Source organism: Oryctolagus cuniculus, chromosome 7 (genome assembly GCF_051225735.1).
Source record: "Oryctolagus cuniculus isolate XC-2025 breed Fujian yellow rabbit chromosome 7, ASM5122573v1, whole genome shotgun sequence".
Classification (NCBI taxonomy): domain Eukaryota; kingdom Metazoa; phylum Chordata; class Mammalia; order Lagomorpha; family Leporidae; genus Oryctolagus; species Oryctolagus cuniculus.
The window spans coordinates 96,342,311-96,362,088 of record NC_142873.1 but is presented as its reverse complement, the minus strand read 5'-3'; the positions used below and the strand labels follow the sequence as shown (position 1 = coordinate 96,362,088).

General features: G+C 41.1%; 1 protein-coding gene across 11 annotated transcripts in view; it reads left to right on the top strand.

Annotated features, from left to right (window-relative positions):
- Positions 1-19,778, top strand: part of ST6GALNAC3 (ST6 N-acetylgalactosaminide alpha-2,6-sialyltransferase 3) — a 611,484-nt gene that overhangs the window by 143,096 nt on the left and 448,610 nt on the right. The window contains exon 1 of one of the 11 annotated variants that reach the window (XM_089337186.1): positions 2,869-2,974. The exons of the other annotated variants lie outside the window; for them this stretch is intronic. The gene's annotated coding sequence lies outside the window, so the exon portion shown is untranslated. Of the gene's footprint in view, positions 1-2,868; positions 2,975-19,778 lie in introns of those variants that run through there. 11 annotated transcript variants of the gene reach the window in all.

Sequence of the window (19,778 nt, the reverse complement as noted above, 5' to 3'; positions counted from 1 at the left end):
CCTGGTGGGCAGTTTTCAAGCAACCAATGAATAAAATCCAATGTGAAAAGGAAATCCACAACTTTACTGCAGTGTAATTTGTTTCTTTGGAGCCACTTCATGTACAGTAAAGGTCAATAATGCACAGGAAAGCTAGGTTTAATTTCTTTGATGTGTAAAAAATTAGTGCTTTGTCATCAATTACGGTTGCAGGAGGACACATCACTGGCACATTAAGTTGTTTCTGCTACATAAATTACAAATCTTGTTAGGAAAAAAATATTAGCATCATCCTTTGTTATTTTAAAAATGCCAACTCTGATAAACAGTCAGCCTTGGGCATATATTAAAATCCTTGAATTGTACTAAAATAAATTTAGCCTTTTAAGATAACACCTCATTTTAATTTCATACATGATTAAATCCATCAATTCAAAGGTCTTTCAAGATATAAGTCCTGAAATCAAATAGTACCCTTAAACTCCCTGTGGAAAAGACTTTACATCTCTCTGCTTTTTTTTTTAATAACATTTCTTTATTGACAGAAAATTTTGAGAAATCCTCGTTTACTTTGTCCTGTGTTCTTGTGTGTTTTTCTCAAGGAGAAGAGGAAATTAAATTGTGATTCTAAATCCTTTTCATTTTTAAAAGTAGATTTTTCTTCTAATCGTAGTCGAGAAGGAGGTTGAAAGCTTTGTGAATCAAATATTTTATCTCTAGCGTGTTGAGATGTATAAATTATTGTCCAATATCCAGCAAAATCTGTATTCCTACAGCTAGTGGAACTTCAGGAATTTAGCACAGATAATGCCTCCTCTTGCCCTAAGGAGGGTGACCACCTCTCAGCTTCTTTGTAACTGGAATGCCTCACTTTGCAGACATGAAAATGCAGAGACCTTCTCATGTGGGGGGTGGGTATGATTCTGCTTTTTGTCCTGGCTAGGAGGGCCCCCTTCCTTAGAGCAGCACTTAGTCTTTCCAAAAGGAAGCAGCTTCCTGTGCAGAGCCCTTGGAGGCTTTCATAGCTGTACTTGTGTCCTAACCAAAATTTACTTTGAGAGGACGCTTGTAAACAAATTTTTATTGAGTGCCTTTTGCATGTCAGGTTGTATGCTTAGGGCTGGAGATACTTGGGTACTGGTGAGGAATCAGTACTGTTTATAAAATATTCTCGCTAAAGAACCAATGCAATATGTGCATATTGCCATTTTTATTTATTTATTTTTGTTATTTGTTTGTGAGAGCGACAGAGAAAGAATCAGAGAGACTGTGTGTACTCCCATCTGCTGGTTCAGTCCCCCAAAGCCCACAGTGGTTGAAGCCAGGAGCCCCATGGGGGCTCAGTCAAGGTCTTCCAGGAGGTTGGCAGAAACCCAATTACTTAAACCATCACTGCTGCCTCCTGGGGCCTGCATTAGCAAGAAACTGGAGTTAGGAAATGGGTATTGAACCCAGGCTGTCTAATGTGGGTTGCAGGCATCTTAAGTGCTTGGCCAGACACCTGCCCAGAATTACCATTTTTAGATACAGAAGAGTTAGTCACTACTGTTTGTGGAAAAACTATATATCTGTATTCACATATGTTCAGTCATAGATATTGGTTTTTATGAAACATTTATCTACTTTTTCTTCCTCTGCTTCCCCCTCCCCATCCTTCCCTCTTTTTCTTTCTTTCCCCTCCTGGGTTCACGCATTCCTACAGCTTGATTCTTATTAGCTAAGTAGTTTATGGCAGATATATGAATCAAAAGCAAAGGCTTGAGAACTTGATGGACCTGAGTTTGAATCCAAGTTCTGCCACTTCATAATATTATTGTATTTTTTTATTATTACTACTGTTACCATTTTTTTGTGTAGACAACAATTCTTAAAAAAAAAAAAAAAAGCTTTCAAGCACCTCCCCTCCTTCTTAATAAGGATTTTACTTATTATTTTGAGAGGTAGAGTTACAGACAGAGAGAGGGAGACAGAAAGGTCTTCCATCTGCTGGTTCACTCTCCAAATGGCTGCAACAGCTGGAGCAGAGCTGATCCGAAGCCAGGAGCCAGGATCTTCTTCCAGGTGTCCCACGCAGTTGCAGGGGCCCAAGCACTTGGGACATCTTCCACTGCTTTCCCAGGCCATAAGCAGAGAGCTGGATTAGAAAATGAGCAGCTGGGACACGAACTGGTGCCCATATGGGATGCTAGTGTCACAGGCAGAAGCTTAGCCTACTACACTACAGTGCTGTCCCCAGACAACAATTACATCTACTACATACAATTGTTAGTCTCTTTCCATATAGGGCACTAAGTGAGTTGCATGCGTTTTGCATTTCACTCTCACTGCAATCCTATGATATAGATGATATTGTTATTTTTATTTTTGGCTAAAGAATTTATGCTTTGAAATATTAGTCAATAAGTAAAAGAACTGGGATGAGCTTTGTGCTTTGAACATTCTGAGATTTGCTCCCTCCACTATGAAGTGGAGACATTATCTTGCCATGGAAGTTGCTTGGGATATTCAATGAGATGAAATATTTCACATTTGCAGTTAGGCTCCTGACACAAAGCATGTGCTCACAGGTATATGGCTGATTCAGATCTGCTGCAGCTGAAAGCTGTAAGGTGGAATAATCTGCATCCTTTCTTCTTCCCTGACTATGTCCTAGTTCCTCACTTAAGGCTGGATCTTTATTCTTTTCACTATCACAGAAAACTGCATGAAGCCTGAAGTAATGAAGACCCAGGAGATGCTTTGCAGGCTTGTATGATTTTTGCGCTGAAGGCAGAGCAGGCCCACATGCAAACCCCTGGGCTTCTGGGTGTGAAACCTGTGCTGATGCTTTCTGCTAGGCTGTCTCTGCTGCCAAACAGGTGCTGGGGGCCAGGTGGCTCCTCCAGCCCAGCTGTCCCCTGTGCCCAGGAATAAGCTCACTGCAGAACCCCTGTGTGGGGCTTTCCTGTCAACAAGGGGCCTTGAAGTGTGACTGTCTGTTGCCAAGTGCCTGTTGGTAAGTGGCAGGAGGCAGCTGTGGGATTAGATCTGGTGAATGCTTCGTGTAATGTGTGAAGTGGCATTATTTGAGAATGTACCATTTTCCATCTGTAACTGAATCAAATTCCATGGCAGAAAATGACCCGTGCTAGTACATAAACTTGGACTCCTCTAACTCGGTTATAATTCAAGTCGGAATTGGAGAACTGGATTTTGAGAGGCCAGAGACCAGGAGAGTGGTTCTGAACCTTGCTGTGGGTTCCCAAATTGTTGTCCTCTCCTAGCCGTGAGAAATTCCTTTAAATCGGGATGGTTGTTATAAAGAAGGCACTTGTCAGTGAGTGAAGAGGCGGCTTCTTGTTCTTGTTCTTATTTGTATATGCTTATTTTTTTTGCTTGAAAATATACAATACCAAATTGCTAAAGTAGAAGTTATTTTTATTTTTGTTCCCATTTTTTGCTAAATATTTTTGCAGGTTTTTGATTCATGTTTCACAGAATACTACTCAATACTCTGGTAAATTTCATCAGAAGTGTAAAGACAGGGTAAAATTTTCTGTTTTTGCCCTGCAACTAAAGAATCTGACTTCAGAAAACTTCTTAAATAGCACTGTACCCCAATTTTGTATTTTGAGGGGAACATTGGTAAAAATAGTTTTGAAGACATGTGTTTTATATAAGTAAGTCCTTATTGTTTTCTGTAGTTCTTTGAAAAACAAGCAACATGTACAGACTAAAAGTAGTTTAGAAATCTGGCTCATTTTAAAGGTCTCTCATGCCCGAATACATTTTTGAGTCATTCATTCCATTTAGCTAATACTTGAGGGTCAGCATATGCAAGCTATTCACAGATGTGACAGATTCAAGCAAGTAGTCAGGTCTTTATAATTTAGGGGAAGGTGCTGAGAGAGGATACAATAGTTAATCGAACTCTGATGTGGGGGACAGTGACTTCCCCCTGGGGTTTACCAGATCCTGGAGAGGTTGGTTAACTGCTGAGCCCATTGAGGTCAAGTAGGGACTGGAACAAACCAGTCTAGCTCAGGTAGCTGTCTGGAGCTGGGAGCAAGCCATGGTGTTATTGGGAGCTTCTTTGCAGAGATATTTACAAGAACAAGAACTGGAATTTTAAATTGTTCCTGATTGTGACATTTCGTAGTTTCAAAACCCTCCCACCTGTGACAGATGCATAATCTGTGATGATATTTCCAAAGACAGAACTTGTCACATGGGTGGGCCCATGTCCTTAGTGAAGACACATGCCTGGTGAGCAGTTTATTCTCACCTAATTGCCAGGTTGGCTTGGGAACAATTGATGCAGACTGGTACAACAAGGAGTAGGACTCCTCCTGGTTAAGACAGAAAACCCTTTTAAATTAAAGGTTTTAGGACTGTCCTAGTGCGAAGTTAGAAGTGATATGCATGAGATGAATGAGTAAGTATAAGGAAACAGTTTAATTCTGGAACCCTCAATGGAAGGAAAAAAAAGAGGCATGTGGATCATAGTCATATAGCCTAATTTGATTATACTTTCCCAAGAAACCTTGAAACTTTAAAGTTGAATTGGACCCTTAAATCATGCTTCATGGAGCAAAGAGCTCTGGATTTAGGAAGATCAAAGGGTCTGGATTCTAGCTCCAATCACATGCCCTGGGATCAGTTATTAAAGAATTTTAAAGAAGTCATTGTTGACATATTCCACCATGATGTGGATTTTGTTGTGGTGATGTTGTCCATTTGAAAATAGACACCTTAGGGGGCCAGTGCTGTGGGTAGTGGGCTAAGCCTCTGCATGCAGTGCCAGCATCCCATATGGACACCAGTTCATATCCAGCTGCTCCTCTTCCAATACAGCTCCCTGCTAATGGCCTGGGAAAGCAATGGAGGATGACCCAAGTGCTTGGGCTCCTGCATCCACATGGGAGATCTGAAGAAGCTCCTGGCTTCTGGAACTTGGCTTCGGCCACTGCATCCATTTGGGGAGTGAACCAGTGGATAGTAGACCTTTCTCTGTCTCTCCCTTTCTCTTTCTGTAACTCTGCCTCTCAAATAAATAAATAAAATCTAATAAAAAAAATAGATACCATAAGATATTGCAGAAACCGACCATGGCTGTCACTCAGTCCTGGCCTCCTCCTGGGCTTCTGAAGCCCTCCTGGGCTTCAGACCTTCCTTTCTCCAGTGCTACCCAGGAATATGTCATTCAGGTTATCTTACATGGTCCAACTCATAGTCTCTTAAATGGTGAATAACCACCTCTATAACTGTTTTTGCCTGCCTTCCATCTTCCATTCATTTCATGTGTTCAGCAACTCAAAAGGAAAGAGGAAAAAAGTCTAATATACATTCACTGTCATTCTTGAACATTAACTTTGGGAAGATTGGCTTTGTTTCTGTTTGTTCTCTATAATGAATGAAATACAGCGTCCTTACTTAACATAAGTGTTGAGATTATTGGCATAGGAGTTTTTAAGATAAAAATACTTTGACTCAAGAAATATCATTGCAATTTCACAGTCTCTGTAAAACTTTATTACCCAGCTCTTGGCGTGAGCTTTGGTTCTGCTGAAAGAATGAACTTGTTTCTGATTCTATAGTGTTGGTGATGGAGATGGGGGACTGATTTCTTTGTGGCCAGGTGGCCGTTCTCTTGAAGAAGAATTCTGAAATTTTCTTTGCATCTCATGTGTGTATATTTGGGTTTTACCCCCTATTTGGGGCTTTAGTGAAAACTCTATTTTAAAAAAAAAACATAGAAAGGATTTTTAAAAGGGGGGTTATTTGTTTATTTGAGAGGCAGAGTGACAGAAGGAGGGGGAGATAGAGAGATCCTCCATCTGTTGGTTCACTCCCCAAATGCCCTCAACAGCCTGGGCTAATCCAGGCTGAAGCCAGGAGTTAGGAGGTTTTTCTAGGTCTCTTGCATGGGGAGCAGGAACCAAGCACTTAATCCATCATCCACTGTTTTCCCACGTGTATCATCAGGGAGCTAGAGCAGAAGTAGAGAAACCAGGACTTGAACCAACATTCTGATGTGGGATGCAGATGTCCCAGATGGTGGTTTTACACACTTCACTACACACCTGCCCTGAAAATTCTTATTTTGAGTTTTAAAAATTATACATTTTTATCCTCCTTTTGGAAGTATCCAGTCTAGGCCAGAGCTTATATAAATCCATAAATCCAATTATCTTGCAGTTGTTCACTACAGTTATGAACCTGGGTAATGGTCTTTCCTGGAAAACTGTGACAATATTATTATTTTCCAGTTTTTAAGAACATGTAAAATAGTCTTTTCTAGACTATTCCGACAACTTTCTGTCTTCTTGTCTCTGCTAATTCATCCTTCCAGTCTCTTCTTATTGATGGGTGAATTTTTTCCTAAAAATTTTATCATGCAAGCTTTACTTGCTAAATGCTCTCTAGCTTTACCATTACTTTTAGCAGTAGTTCTTAAATTAGATATATATTTATTTATTTGAAAGGCAGAGCAATAGTGAGAGAGAGGTAGAGACAAAGAGAGAAGGCTTCCATTCACTACTTCATTTACTTCCCAGATGGTTGCAGCAGTCAGGATTGGACCAGACTGAAGCCAGATTCAGGAACTCCATCTAGATCTTTCACAAGGGTGTCAGGTACCCAAGTACTTGAAGCAATGTTTGCTGCCCCCTAAGAGGCATTAACAGGAAGCTGGGTTGGAAGCAGATCAACCAGGACTGGAACATGTACTCCAATATGGAATGTGGGTGTTGCAAGCAGTGCTTAACCCACTACACCACAATGCTCACCCCTCCACACTAAGTTTGAGGATGAGAAATGCATCCATTTATCTATGCATTTCTAACCAGAAGATACAGGTTCAAAGTAAATGCTTATTAAATATTTGTTGTATAAATAGGCAAAAGAGTGGAAGATATATCCTTTCCTTGATATAGTTAAGTTGGTGAGCCATATCATTGGAACCACCATAGCCTTCTTGCAGGTGAATGGTTTTTGGAGTCTGGACACCAAGTTGCTTGTCTCCTGGTTACAGTATCTCAGTCTCCTATATTAAATAATAGTACATTGATTCTTGGTTCAATACAGATTATAAGAAATACCTCTGAGTTTTATGAAACAAAAGGTTTCTGGTGCTAGAGATTGATTTTGGTAGTTATAAGCTTCTCAGTAAATCTCCAAGGGGGCGAAGGGTGTAAGTGGATAGAAATATGTAAATCAACCTAATAAAAAGTGCTGCATGGCAAGGTAGCTTTTGTCTTGTAGTAAGATGCAGTTTACCCGTCAAGTGACTCTGGCAGGATGGTGAATCCCTTAGACATACAGAGATCTTGTCTGGAGTTGGATTCCCCTGATATTTAGTTGATATTGTGGGCATCTGATGACAGCAGAAAACTCAGGAGGGCCAGCATGGTTTATCTTATACTGTGTAGATGTCAGCCTGGTCGTGCAGGCCAGGGAAATACCTAGGCAGTTGGCTGCTTCCATATTTGTGGATTGGAAACACAGATGGAGCAGCAGCCAGCACGGTAGCACTTATGGTGCTCTTCTAAAGCTCTCTTTTATTTTTCTGTTTGCTAAGAAATGATAGCCACCTGCCTCTAATCTACTAAAGCCATTCTATTTCAAAGTGTGTTTGATACAATCAAAATTCAGTGTGCTGAAAGCCTTTAAAAGACCTCTAAATTTCCTGAAATGGGATTTAACCTGATATTTAAATCTTAATCCTTCGATCCAAAGAACAACCCTTTCTCAGTCCCCACTCTTATAAATGGATGCCAGAAATTGCATAACTAGAAATTTGTTACATTAGCTTAAGCTTGGTCCTCTGTGAAGAATGCATTATGGGGCCGGTGTTTCGCACAGTGGTTAAGATGCTACTTGGAAATCTCTTGTATCAGAGTGACTGAGTTCATAGTCTTCTTCCAGTTCTAGCTTCCTACTAATGCACACCCCGGAAGCAGTGTTGATGGCTGAATGACTTAGGTCTCTGACACCCACATGAGAGACTGACCGAGTTCCCAGCTCCTGGCGTTGGCCTGATTCAGTCCCAGCTATTACAGGCATTTGAGGGAGTGAACTAATGGATGTGAGATCTCTCTCCTCTCTCTCTTCTCTCTCTCTCTCTGACTACCTCTTGGCCTTTAAAAATGTATTATGCTTTTTAAGTGTAATTATATTAGTCTGAATGAGTCCATCAGAAGTTACTTTCCAGAAATGAGACACTGATGGAGGGGAGAAAGAGCAAGGGGGAAAAACTGAGTCATTAAAGATGAGAAGCATTCTCGCCTCCCAGCAAACTCCAGTAGCCTTTAAGGCCACCAAAAGTCATATTGCTTATGCCACTGTTTATTCTGGAAGCAGTTTCTAACCTGCTGTATGCTTCACTGAATTTGGAGAGCCTAGTTAATGTTCTCTCATTTTGTAAGGAAATAATATTACTTAGATAATAGCTTGTGGAGAAGTGGGGAAATAGTTTGCTAATAAGTTGCATGCATCTATGAATTGCACAATGGAGAGGAAATGATGACAAATTGGGATGAGAGGGCAATGAGTGTTGTATGAGACCATGCAAGATTTAAGATTTGAGAGGAGCCATTTCATTTTAAGAGCCCACTTTCTCTTGCGTCAGTCATCTGAGGATCCCAATTATTACTCACTTGCTTCATTCCATCGCACTCCACCCACCCACACACCAGCCACACAGAATACTACCAAGTATTTTCCTTTAACGTTATTTTTAAAATTTAATCCTCATGAAGGTTAATAAAGTCCTCTCTCTCTATGTGGTATGAAAGCATAACTGATGACTTTATTGGTGCAAATATATTATGGCTGCTTTGACATTTATGTTTTTAGCCCTGATAGATGAATGATCCCAATGAAAGTAAATCAATTGCATCCAGACTGTGGGTATAAAACACTGTGCTCGAGGTTTTCCTTCTTGTCTGGCAGATAGTGGAGGGTGTGAAATATTGAAATTTGACTTAATGCTGTGTGTTTCTTCTGAAAAAGAGAATTTGCTTTGTCTCCTGAAGTGTATCTCTGATCGATGATTGCCCCGGCCCTCAGTGTCAATGCAAGGACCTCTTGTAAGGGGTATTTTTGGTCTCCAAGGGAGCTTCAATGATTTCCCCTGCTCTGGTGGGAATGCCTTCTTTTTTTTTTCTCATAGAGAGTTACTTTGAAGTAAGTTGATTACAAATTGCTGTTTAGAACTTGTTAGAGATAATTTTACTGGATGTTCAACAATGAGAAACATCAGAGAAATATTCCAGTTCTCTGGCTAGTTTTAACTAACTTTCATAATAAAGAAGATAAATATTTTTCAATCATGCCGAAATATGCGTTTTTATTGATGTCCTTGCTATTATTCTTTCCTGAAGTGATTGACAGTGAAGTAGTTGAGAACAGGGACTGTATTTACCTACCTTTGTGTCACCATCACTGAAGCGGTACCTAGCACAGACAGAATTCAGTAAATATTTGCAAAATTGGTTAAAATTATAGATGATATTTAAAACTTTTATGCAAAGCTAAGTGCAAACGTGTCATTGTGTCTTGCAGATTTCTATATTTAATCCTACATACTGAAAAATATTGTAGCAATAATTTAGTCTGTCACCCTAACATTGAGTGAATTTCTGTCCTATATTTTAAAAATCTCAAGGGAAAATTCTAGAACTTCCTTGTTAACTATTTTGAAATGTTCAATGGCAGTGCTAATCAGCACCCACTTCTCACTGTGATAGTTTAGTATTATTTGCTTTGCTCCCATGTGACCCTGTAGTATCCACGTAGAGCCAATGTGCAGGAGATTTACAGTTGTGTCTGTATGTAAAACTTGGAACATGCCATGCTCAGTTCCTTTTGGAAGGGATGTGGTTGCTAGATTATATGTTCAGGAAAATAAAATCTAAAACCTCCACGTGCTCATTTATGGAATATTTACTTTCATTACTTTGTTAACAAAATGTGTATCTGGAGATGAACACCAGTCAGCTACAGTTATGCTTCAGGCCTAGAGGAATTGAGGTTAGGATGTCAAGGCAGAAAGATGTCTTTTGTAGCAAAATACGTGTGTTCTAGGCTAGTATGGGTTTTCCTACTGAACCGTAGGAATAGATCATTGCACAGAAGTTTGCCCACCACTATAAGAACCCGATATAGTTCAGGGATACCAAGTTTCAAAAAAGCACTGTTATTGTAGGACTGAGATGAATCAAATCATGACTCCTGGAACAATCTCCCACACTGAAGTACAGCTTTCTGTCTCATACTAATTCTCATACTCTGGCTCTTCTCTGTCTTTCACTGACCTAGAAGATAAAGAAAAAAATCCTGTTCTTTTCCGTAACTACTTATGTGAACTAGGTTAATTCATGGATAGTCCAGTAACCTTGCAAAGAAGAGTCACTTTGAAGTGAAAATAAGACTCCCTCTTTCAGATTCATTTCTGCTCTTCTGTATGTTTGACGGAATCTGCCGTGCTGTCTACTCTGGGCTCTGGGTCAAACCAAACAGCAGCACATTTGAAAGCCCTGGAGGAAGTGGCTCTCGGAGCTCTAGGGAAACTCTGCTGTCAGTCTTACAAATTATTCTTTAATTATCCACTCCTCAAACATCCCACTTGGTTCACTTTCTGGAAAAAAGTGCTCACTGTAAATGAGATGTACTTTTTGCTGTCAGAAAACATAACAGGTGTGACCTTTTTTATTTTAGCTGAGAGTCAATTTTGATCAAAATTGTTTGCCATTCATTAACTTGTAGGATTGAAATGAAACCACATAAATGACCATTTCTGCTGGAAGAATTTCATGCCAGTCAGGGAGAGAGCCTATGTGCATGACCATCGTTAGGTGATAAAGGCTGGCAGACACCTGAACACAGACTAAGGCAGGTTGGGGAAAGGAGCCATGCTCAGGTAGGCTTGGTTGTATCCAAATTAGACTCACCAGGCTAATGCTTACTGCACCTGCTCTGCTTCCATTCAGGGCTGAGAGACTGAATGTACAAGAGATTGCAGCCAGATTATATTCATAAATAGAATCCTAAACCTCAAGGTGCAGCTTCTTGCCAAGGAAACTAACCTCTTATGCACCAGAAACAGCCCCAGAAGCCAGGCTGCTATATATTAGATGTGTATGGGGTCAGACTTCTGTCTCCAGCACCAGTCTAGAAAGCTCAATAATAACAGTGTTAGCTCCAAATGACCAGGCCTTAATTAACAACTGGCAGCTTCCTAAATTTTTGTCTCCTTTTCCACGTAGGACCGACCAGGAAAAATCAAAAAGCATCCCTAACCAATCACATAGGATGCCTGTTTCTGGTTAGCCCACCTGCAGCTATCTCCCTAACAGTGCCTAATTAGGGCATATCTGAAGCTTTCCTTTTCTTCAGGATAACGCTTCCCTACCCCTCTGCCTGCCTTTGAGACTCTGCCAAAATGAAGATACCACTGTGGCTAAATCCCTGGCTATAGCAAGCTTGGAATAAATAGCCTTTGCTCTTCTCATTTGGTTGGTCTTCATTTATTTCTGTAGGGCCAAGTTGGACGCAGGATAATATCGTCAGGAACAACTTCTAACTCCATGTTCTCTGTAGGTCTGAAATTCTATGTGGCTGTTGTTCCTCCGGGTACATTAGCATTTCCTAGCCCTGGAAGGGGTTGTAGCTGACCTGAGAGATGCACCGTGGCCCCCAGGTGCCGGTCCGTGTGTGGAAAGGTCAGAGCAGTAAAGCACATTATTAAATGTCAGTGCATGCATCAGGCTTCACTGTCTGACCATGAACTCTCACTCTCATGGCACCCAGAAGGGAGGAATAGATGGGCCTCTTTGTGACAGATCCACGGCCAGTGGTTTTTAAAAAATGTAAAAGTACAAAGGAAAACCTTTTCAGACATTATGCTCAAAAGATCTGGGAACAGGAGATCTGAGCTTAGCAGATCAGCAAAGGGCCAGTGCTTGCTTATGGATGAGTTGGCCGAGGGGCTCCAACTTCCTCATGCTTTTGTTTGTATGGATAATAGGACCCAGTACAAGGGCAGTGGAAACAAAGCCAAGCTACTCCTTCATCTTTTTCTAATGAAAACTCAATGACATTTCAGCAATGACCTCTCCTAAAGCCTTAAAGACACATATAAGAATTACGTTAAGAAATTGGACCAATTACCTAAGAAAGATTGAAACCAGATCATACCTTATGTTGGCATTGTGTTTGGTGTCTTCTGTGCGGAGTTCATTATCTCTGTTCATTCTGTTATTACTCTATTTAAAAAATTGCAATTATACAGCTTTAACAGGATGAAAAAAAGGACTCAAAAGTACACACTGTTCATGGTGAAAGATCTACATTATTTTCAAATTATATTTTATTGGTTGAGTTTTTAGGATCTTGCAATAATATACTACAGTCCAAGTACTTTTCCAAGATAATTTAATTTTACGCAGTTATGATTTGGTAAATTTACTGATTTGAATTAGTTTATAGGAAGACTGTGAAATTGGTCTTATTAAATTTCATTTTGTAGGGGCAGGCATTGTGGTACTGTGTGTTAGGTTGCCTACAACCCATATTGGAAGGCCGGTTGGAGTCTTGGCTACTCTGTTTCCAATCCATCTTCCTGCTAAGAGATCCTGGAAAGCAGCAGATGATGCCTCAAATGCCTGGACCCCTGCCACCCATGTGGGAGACCAGGATGGAATTCTGGGCTTCTGGCTTTGATCTAGCCCAGCTCTGGCTTTTGTGGGCATCTGGGGAGTGAATCAGCAGATGGAAGATCAGTCTCTGTCTCTCTCTCTCTCTCTCTCTCTCTCTCTCCCTCTCCCCCCACCTCGCTCTTTCCCTCTCCCTCTCCCTCTCCCTTTCAAGTAGATGAAAATAAATAAGTATTTAAACAATTTCAAACTGTATTCTTTGTTTTGCATTTATTATTTATATTTCAGTTGTGAAGCCAAAGCATGTTTCAAAAAGTTGAAAATGGAATAAGAAACATTTATCCGATCACATGAGAGGTCTCCTGAAAAGCTCTTAGAGACCCTTCATTTGCATGCATTTCAAAATTCTTTTATACCAAAGTAAATGTTCCTTTTCATTCCATTCTTAGTGAACTTTTTGAATTTTCTTTGTATAGACTCTTTGTTAGTAACTGGTGGTTTCCTTCCTTCCTCCTATTGAAAGAAATATCTTGGAAAAGTATCAGAATCCATCAATTCATTTGTCAGTTGTCCAACATTTCGGGAATTCTAGGAACTAAAACAACAACAAAATGGTAACTGCGTATTAGGTGCTTCCTGTGTGCCCAGAACTGCTCTTGAGCTTTTCTTTTATTACATTGAAGTGGTAGTTTACAAATATTTATAAAGATCCCTGTAATAATTCCTCCCAGCATTTATGCATCACATTTGCAAAGCAAATTTTCTGTCTGCCCTATCCCCATAAGGGCATTCTGTTTCTTCTTTGAATCTGGGCTGGCCTCAGGACTTTTTTTTGACAATAGAACTAGTGAAAGCGGTGTTTTGCCCTCCTGCTTCCTCTCTCTCTATCTTGGATAGCAGAGTTGTGATGAAGGAACAATCAGAAATGGCTTCATACCCAAAAGCTAGCACCAGCATTCTGATGGGCAGGTGAGGCCACCTTGAACGACCTAGGTCTCGCTGAGCCACCACGTGGTTGCAGCAAAGCTCAGCCCGAAATACTAATCTGCAGGACTGTAAGCTAAAACTATGGTTGTTTTCATTTTTATTATTTTATTTTTAATTGAACTAAAATGCACATAAAATTTACCATTTGACCATTTTAAAGTGTTTAGTTAAATAGTATATCCACATTGCTGTGCAACCACACTTTGAAGCTTTTTCATCTTGCATACTGAAACTCTATACCCATCAAACAAAAACTTCCCATTGCCACATCTTACTAGTCCCTGGAAGCCAGTATTCTACTTTCAGTTTCTATGAATTGGACTAATCTACGTGCTTCATATAAGTGAAATCATACTGTACCTTTTTGTGAATGACTTATTTCACTTAGCATAATGTCCCTAAAGATTCATACATGCTGTAGCATCCTTTGAAATTTCCTTCCTTTTGAAGACTGAATAATATTCTTTTGTGTGTATATGTTGCTTTTTGTTAATCCATTTATCTGTCAGTGCACATTTTGGTTGATTCCACCCAAATGGCTGTTATGAATAATGCTGCTGTGAACATACAGGTCTCTCTCAGAACCTGCTTTCAGTTCTTTGGAATATATACTCTTAAGAGGAATTGCTCTTAAGAGGATCGTATGGGCTTTGTATTTTTAATTTCTTTCAAGTTGTTGTTTTAAGACATTCATGATTGTTTTGTTTTATGTGGTGATAGCTAAAAAGTTAAGTCTTGACCACAATGCCTAGAGGTGGCTAGTATCATTATTCCCATTTTTTAATGAGGGAAACTTAATTTATCCAAAGTCGTATGTTTTGTGAAAGCAGGGTCAGACTTTGATGTCATAAAGTCTGGTCCCAGCACCTGGCTCTTTAGTACACTGTACTACTTTGCACTAAAAAACAATGCTCAGAATTCCTTTTACATCTAGTAGTTTGCATTAGACAGAAAGAAGCATCAATAACCAGCAATATTGAAATGATTGCTCTAGGGGCGGGCACTGTGGCACAGCAGGTTAAAGCCCTTGCCTGAAGCACCGGCATCCCATATGGGTGCCAGTTCTAGTCCCGGCTGTTCCTCTTCCAATCCAGCTCTCTGCTATGGCCTGGGATAGCAGTAGAAGATGGCCCAAGTCCTTGGGCCCCTGCACCCGTGTGGGAGACCCAGAAGAAGCTCCTGGCTCCTGGCTTCGGATCGGCACAGCTCCGGCCGTTGCGGCCATTTGGGGAGTGAACCATCGAATGGAAGACCTCTCTCTCTGTCTCTACCTCTCTCTGTAACTCTTTCAAATAAATAAAATAAGTCTTAAAAAGAAAAGAAAAGATTGCTCTGTATAATGAATGAAGTTCAAAAAATATGCCTTTCTAAAGTTAGCAATAGTTAAACATTGTATGGTGGCATCTTATCTTATTTCTGTGTAGTCACCAAGGCTTATGATGGAAGTGGGAATAGCAATAGGTGATCTCTAGGCATTTCATTTCTCTCACTGCAGGACTGCTGGGTGCATTGGGTAAAGTGGACCTGAACAAAGGGCCATGATGCTGCAGGGGGCATGATGGGTTCTAAACCCAAGCCTACCTTTTACTCTGTAGCACCAAACTTGTGCTTTGGCCATATGGGATTAAGGAACCCTTTCTCTGGTCCTCCCAGAGGAGCTACTCTGCATGGCTCATTTGACCGTAGGAGCACCATGCTCCATTTCATTCCATGGGCCCTGCTTTACGTCAGTCTTCCCCAGGATAGCAGGACTATAGTTGAGCTGTGAATCATTTATTCCACAATTGCTTTTCCTTTCCATCCACAAGTCCCTGCTTCATTATTCTAGGTGATAGTTATGCCTCCTGCATCAGGGTAACCTGTGTCTTAGAAGAAGTAATCAGATTATACCTATGTTTGAGTAAGAGTAAATTCTTTTTTTTTAACTTTTATTTAATGAATATAAATTTCCAAAGTACAGCTTATGGATTACAATGGCTTCCCCCCTATAACTTCCCTCCCACCCGCAACCCTCCCCTTTCCTGCTCCCTCTCCCCTTCCATTCACATCAAGATTCATTTTCTTTTTTCTTTTCTTTTTTTTTTTTTTGACAGGCAGAGTGGACAGTGAGAGAGAGAGGCAGAGAGAAAGGTCTTCCTTTGCCGTTGGTTCACGCTCCAATGGCCGCCGCGGCCGGTGTGCTGCGGCCGGCGCACCGCGCTGATCCGATGGCAGGAGCCAGGAGCCAGGTGCTTTTCCTGGTCTCCCATGGGGTGCAGGGCCCAAGCACCTGGGCCATCCTCCACTGCACTCCCTGGCCACAGCAGAGAGCTGGCCTGGAAGAGGGGCAACCGGGACAGAATCCGGCGCCCCAACCGGGACTAGAACCCGGTGTGCCGGCGCCTCTAGGCGGAGGATTAGCCTAGTGAGCCGCGGCGCCGGCCCAAGATTCATTTTCAATTCTCTTTGTATACAGAAGATCCATTTAGTATATATTAAGTAAAGGTTTCAACAGTTTGCACTCACATAGAAACACAGAGTAAAAAATACTGTTTGAGTACTAGTTATAGCATTAAATCTCAATGTACAGCACATTAAGGACAGAGATCCTACATGAGGAGTAAGTGCACAGTGACTCCTGTTGTTGACTTAACAAATTGACAAAGAGTGAATTCTTAACTGGATTATTAAAGCAGTGGTTTACAGGAACCTAACAAATTAAGAAGACAGTTCCAGAAGAACCACTGTTAGCTGTTTAATCCAGGAAGGTCTCTCTTCTTCTAAGAATTTACAGGCCTGAGTTTTGGAGCCAGAGCAATTCCTAGTTTTACCACCTAGGAGCTATGTGATTTTGAAACTGTACTTAACCTTATCAGGCCTCTGAGACACAGACACATGAGAAGTGCCTCTTTCATAAGACTGTAGTGGAGGTGCTGGGACTGTGGTATAACAGGTTAAGCTGCTGCTTGAAACATCAGCATCCCACGTGGTCTCCGGTTCTATTCCTGGCATCTGCACTTCCAATCCAGCTCCCTACTAGTGTGCCTGGGAAAGCAGTGGAGGATGACCCAAGTGCTTGGGCTCCTCCACCCAAGTGGGAGAACCAGAGGAAGCTCTTGGCTCCTGGCTTCAACCTGGCCCAAGCCCTGGCTTTTGCAGTCATCTGGGGAGTGAACAGGTGGATGACAGATCTCTCTTTCTCTCTGGGTCTCTCTGTCTCTTCCTATCTCTGTAACTCTTCCTTTCAAATAAATAAATCTTAAAGAAAGATCCTATAGTAGGATCAAAAATAAAGTCTGGCAGAATGCCTAGTATACAGTTACTGTTCAATATATCTTCATTGCTGCCACACCATCCCCTTCAGTTTCATTACTTTTACTTCTACCCAAGTCCTCTATAATAATAATAATAATAATAATATTTTGATTATTACAGCTAAAACCACTACCACCACTACTTGAATAATATTAACACTGGAATAGACCAGTTTAGTTGATTTGCTGATGTCTAACATGATTAACTTACAGGAGTGTGGAGGAAGACCTGCTTTTGATTCCAAAGATTCCCCTGCCTTGTTGCAGGATACATGAGACATGAGTTAGCAACATTATAAGAAAAAAGACAAGTCAAGTTTTAGTTGAGATTTCTTTAACATACATTGACCAAAACAAGCATACTAGCAAGCCCATTTGTGAGGCCAAGTCTAGATGTGGGTGTACAATGCCTCTACAGGAGAGTGAAGATTTGTTGCCTGTAATTTAATCTACCACAAGGGGATGTACCGGTGTGACTGATCGGTGGGTTAAGGCACTTCTAATGGACAGTGCCTGTGCTTGTTGTTAGAGGCAGTACAGCATCTGCTGTTGAGTGTTTTGAGCTTCATCCCCACTGCCAAGCATTGTGCTAAGAATTTCAGCTACAGTGTTTCATTTACTCTTTATTTCTTGATTCATTTTATTCACTTGGAAGACAGAGAGAGAACATGCACTCCCTTCTGCTGGTTCACTTTCCAGTTGTCCACAACAGCTGGGACTGAGCCAGGCCAAAGCCAGGTGTCAAGAACTTAATCTGGACCTGCCACGTGGGTGTCAGAGACCCAACCACGTGAGTCATCACAGACTGCCTCCCAGGGTTCACATTACTGGGAAGCTGGAATGGAGTAGAGTGAAGTGGGAGGCAGGCATCCAAAGCAGTGGCTTAGCTGCTACACCAAACACTCACCATAACTCTTTTATTTTTAACTGATAACACAAAATTGTACCCAGTTATGGGATACCGTGTAATGTTTCAATACATATATACAATATGTGATGCTCAGAGTAAGCTTCTATCTCCTCAAATATTTATATTTTCTTTATGATGAAAATATTGAAATCCTTTCTTCCAGATTTTTTCAGAAAAATATACAGTACATTATTATTATTGTAGTCATCCCACTATTAAGTAAAACAACAGAAATTCTTATTCCTAAATTTTCTTAAGTTAGATCATGTTAATCAACCTTTCTTCTCTCTCCATCCCCTCCATTCTCCCAGTCTTCTAATAACTACCATTCCACTCTCAACTTTTATGAAATCGAGTCTTTTAGATCCCACATGTGGGGGGGGGGATGTAGATCTTATCTGTCTTTGTTTAGCTTTTTCCCCTTTACATAATGACTTTCTGTTCCAGCCATGTTATTGCAAATGATAGGATTTCATCTTTTTATGGTTGAAGAATGATTCATTGTGTATATGTGCCATTTTTCCTGCATTCATTAGTTTATGGACATTTAGGTTGTTTCCATATCTTGGCCATTGTGAATACTGCTGCCATGAACGTGGGAGTGCAGATGTCTCTTCAACAGACCTGTTTCATTTCCTTAGGATGTGTACCCTTTAACACAATTGCTGGATCACACAGTAGTTGATCATTTACAACAACTGTGCATACATGCATTCTCAGTTGAGCCAGTATCTTTTCCGAGGGCAAAAATGATTCTTGGGAGTAAATAATCATACTATGTTGTGTGTGTATACATTTCTCTATGTAAAAATATATGTAGAATATATAACAGATACATAGTGTATCAGTGGTATTAAAATTCACGTGGGGGACAGTTAAACCAAATGTGTCTGCAAAGGCTCCTTATGGAGGCAATAATGAGCAGTCTAAGAAGTATTGCCATTGGTGCTATTATTTTTGTCAGATAGTTGTGGAAATATGGGTGAAGGGTTAAACTGTTTGACCAAGAACATAACTTACTATGGGAGAGCCCTGACTCTCAGCCATCTGTGTGATGCCAGAGCCTGTGTTTGCATCCACTCCATTGCTCCACCTCTTGCTGATTCACCTCTCCGGCTTTCCGCTTCCTCCACAGGCTTGTCTGCTTTCCTTCCTCCCTACCTCTGTACTCCCCCATCCTGGGGGCCTACATCCTCCGGAAACTTCTCTGTTCTCCTCAGAGGAGTGCTCCTGAAGACATTCCTGTTCTTGAGCAGGAGGAATGGGTATTTGCATTTTTAACCTCTCTGCAGAGCAGTGGCCTTCGAGGGTCTCTCCCAAGGGCAGCGGGAAGCAATTTGAAATCACACAGGTCAAAGCAGGGAGGCACAGACATCTCTCTGACAGAAGCCTGGGGTGCTCCTGCCTTCATTGGACCTCTTGACTAGAATCCCCTGCTGTGATTCATCAACTGGGCTCTACGCCTGAGTTCTCTGTGTAGCAATTCCAAGGAAATTGCCTCTTCAAAACGTATTTCTAGGAAACAGAGGCAGGCATGAGAAACACCTTATGGTGATTTGAGAGGCAGATGTTTTGAAGAAATGGAGTGGTCTCTGCATTTTAGCCAGGATTTCCAGTGTCGCTTTTAAATAATGAGTGGATTCCTTTCCCTTCTCCCCTGATGATCTAGGGAAGATGAAGAATATAAGCAATAGCAGTAAGTCAAGCAAGTTTACATTGAGCAACATTCTTCCTAAGAGGACCCTGGAGGGCCTACCTAGATAATCAGATGCAAATACTCCCCGCAAATACAGCCCACTTCTGCTATGAATAAGGGATGGACTGCAGCTCCTCTACAGTGATGCTGGTAGTTCAATCCCTGGTTGCAGGGTTTGTGGGGGATGGGGGAGCACCAAAAGCCAGTCACTCAGCTGATGGTCTCTGGCTTTCAAGGGTAAAGCAAAAACAGTTCCAAGCATTGTTCAAAAGGGCAAA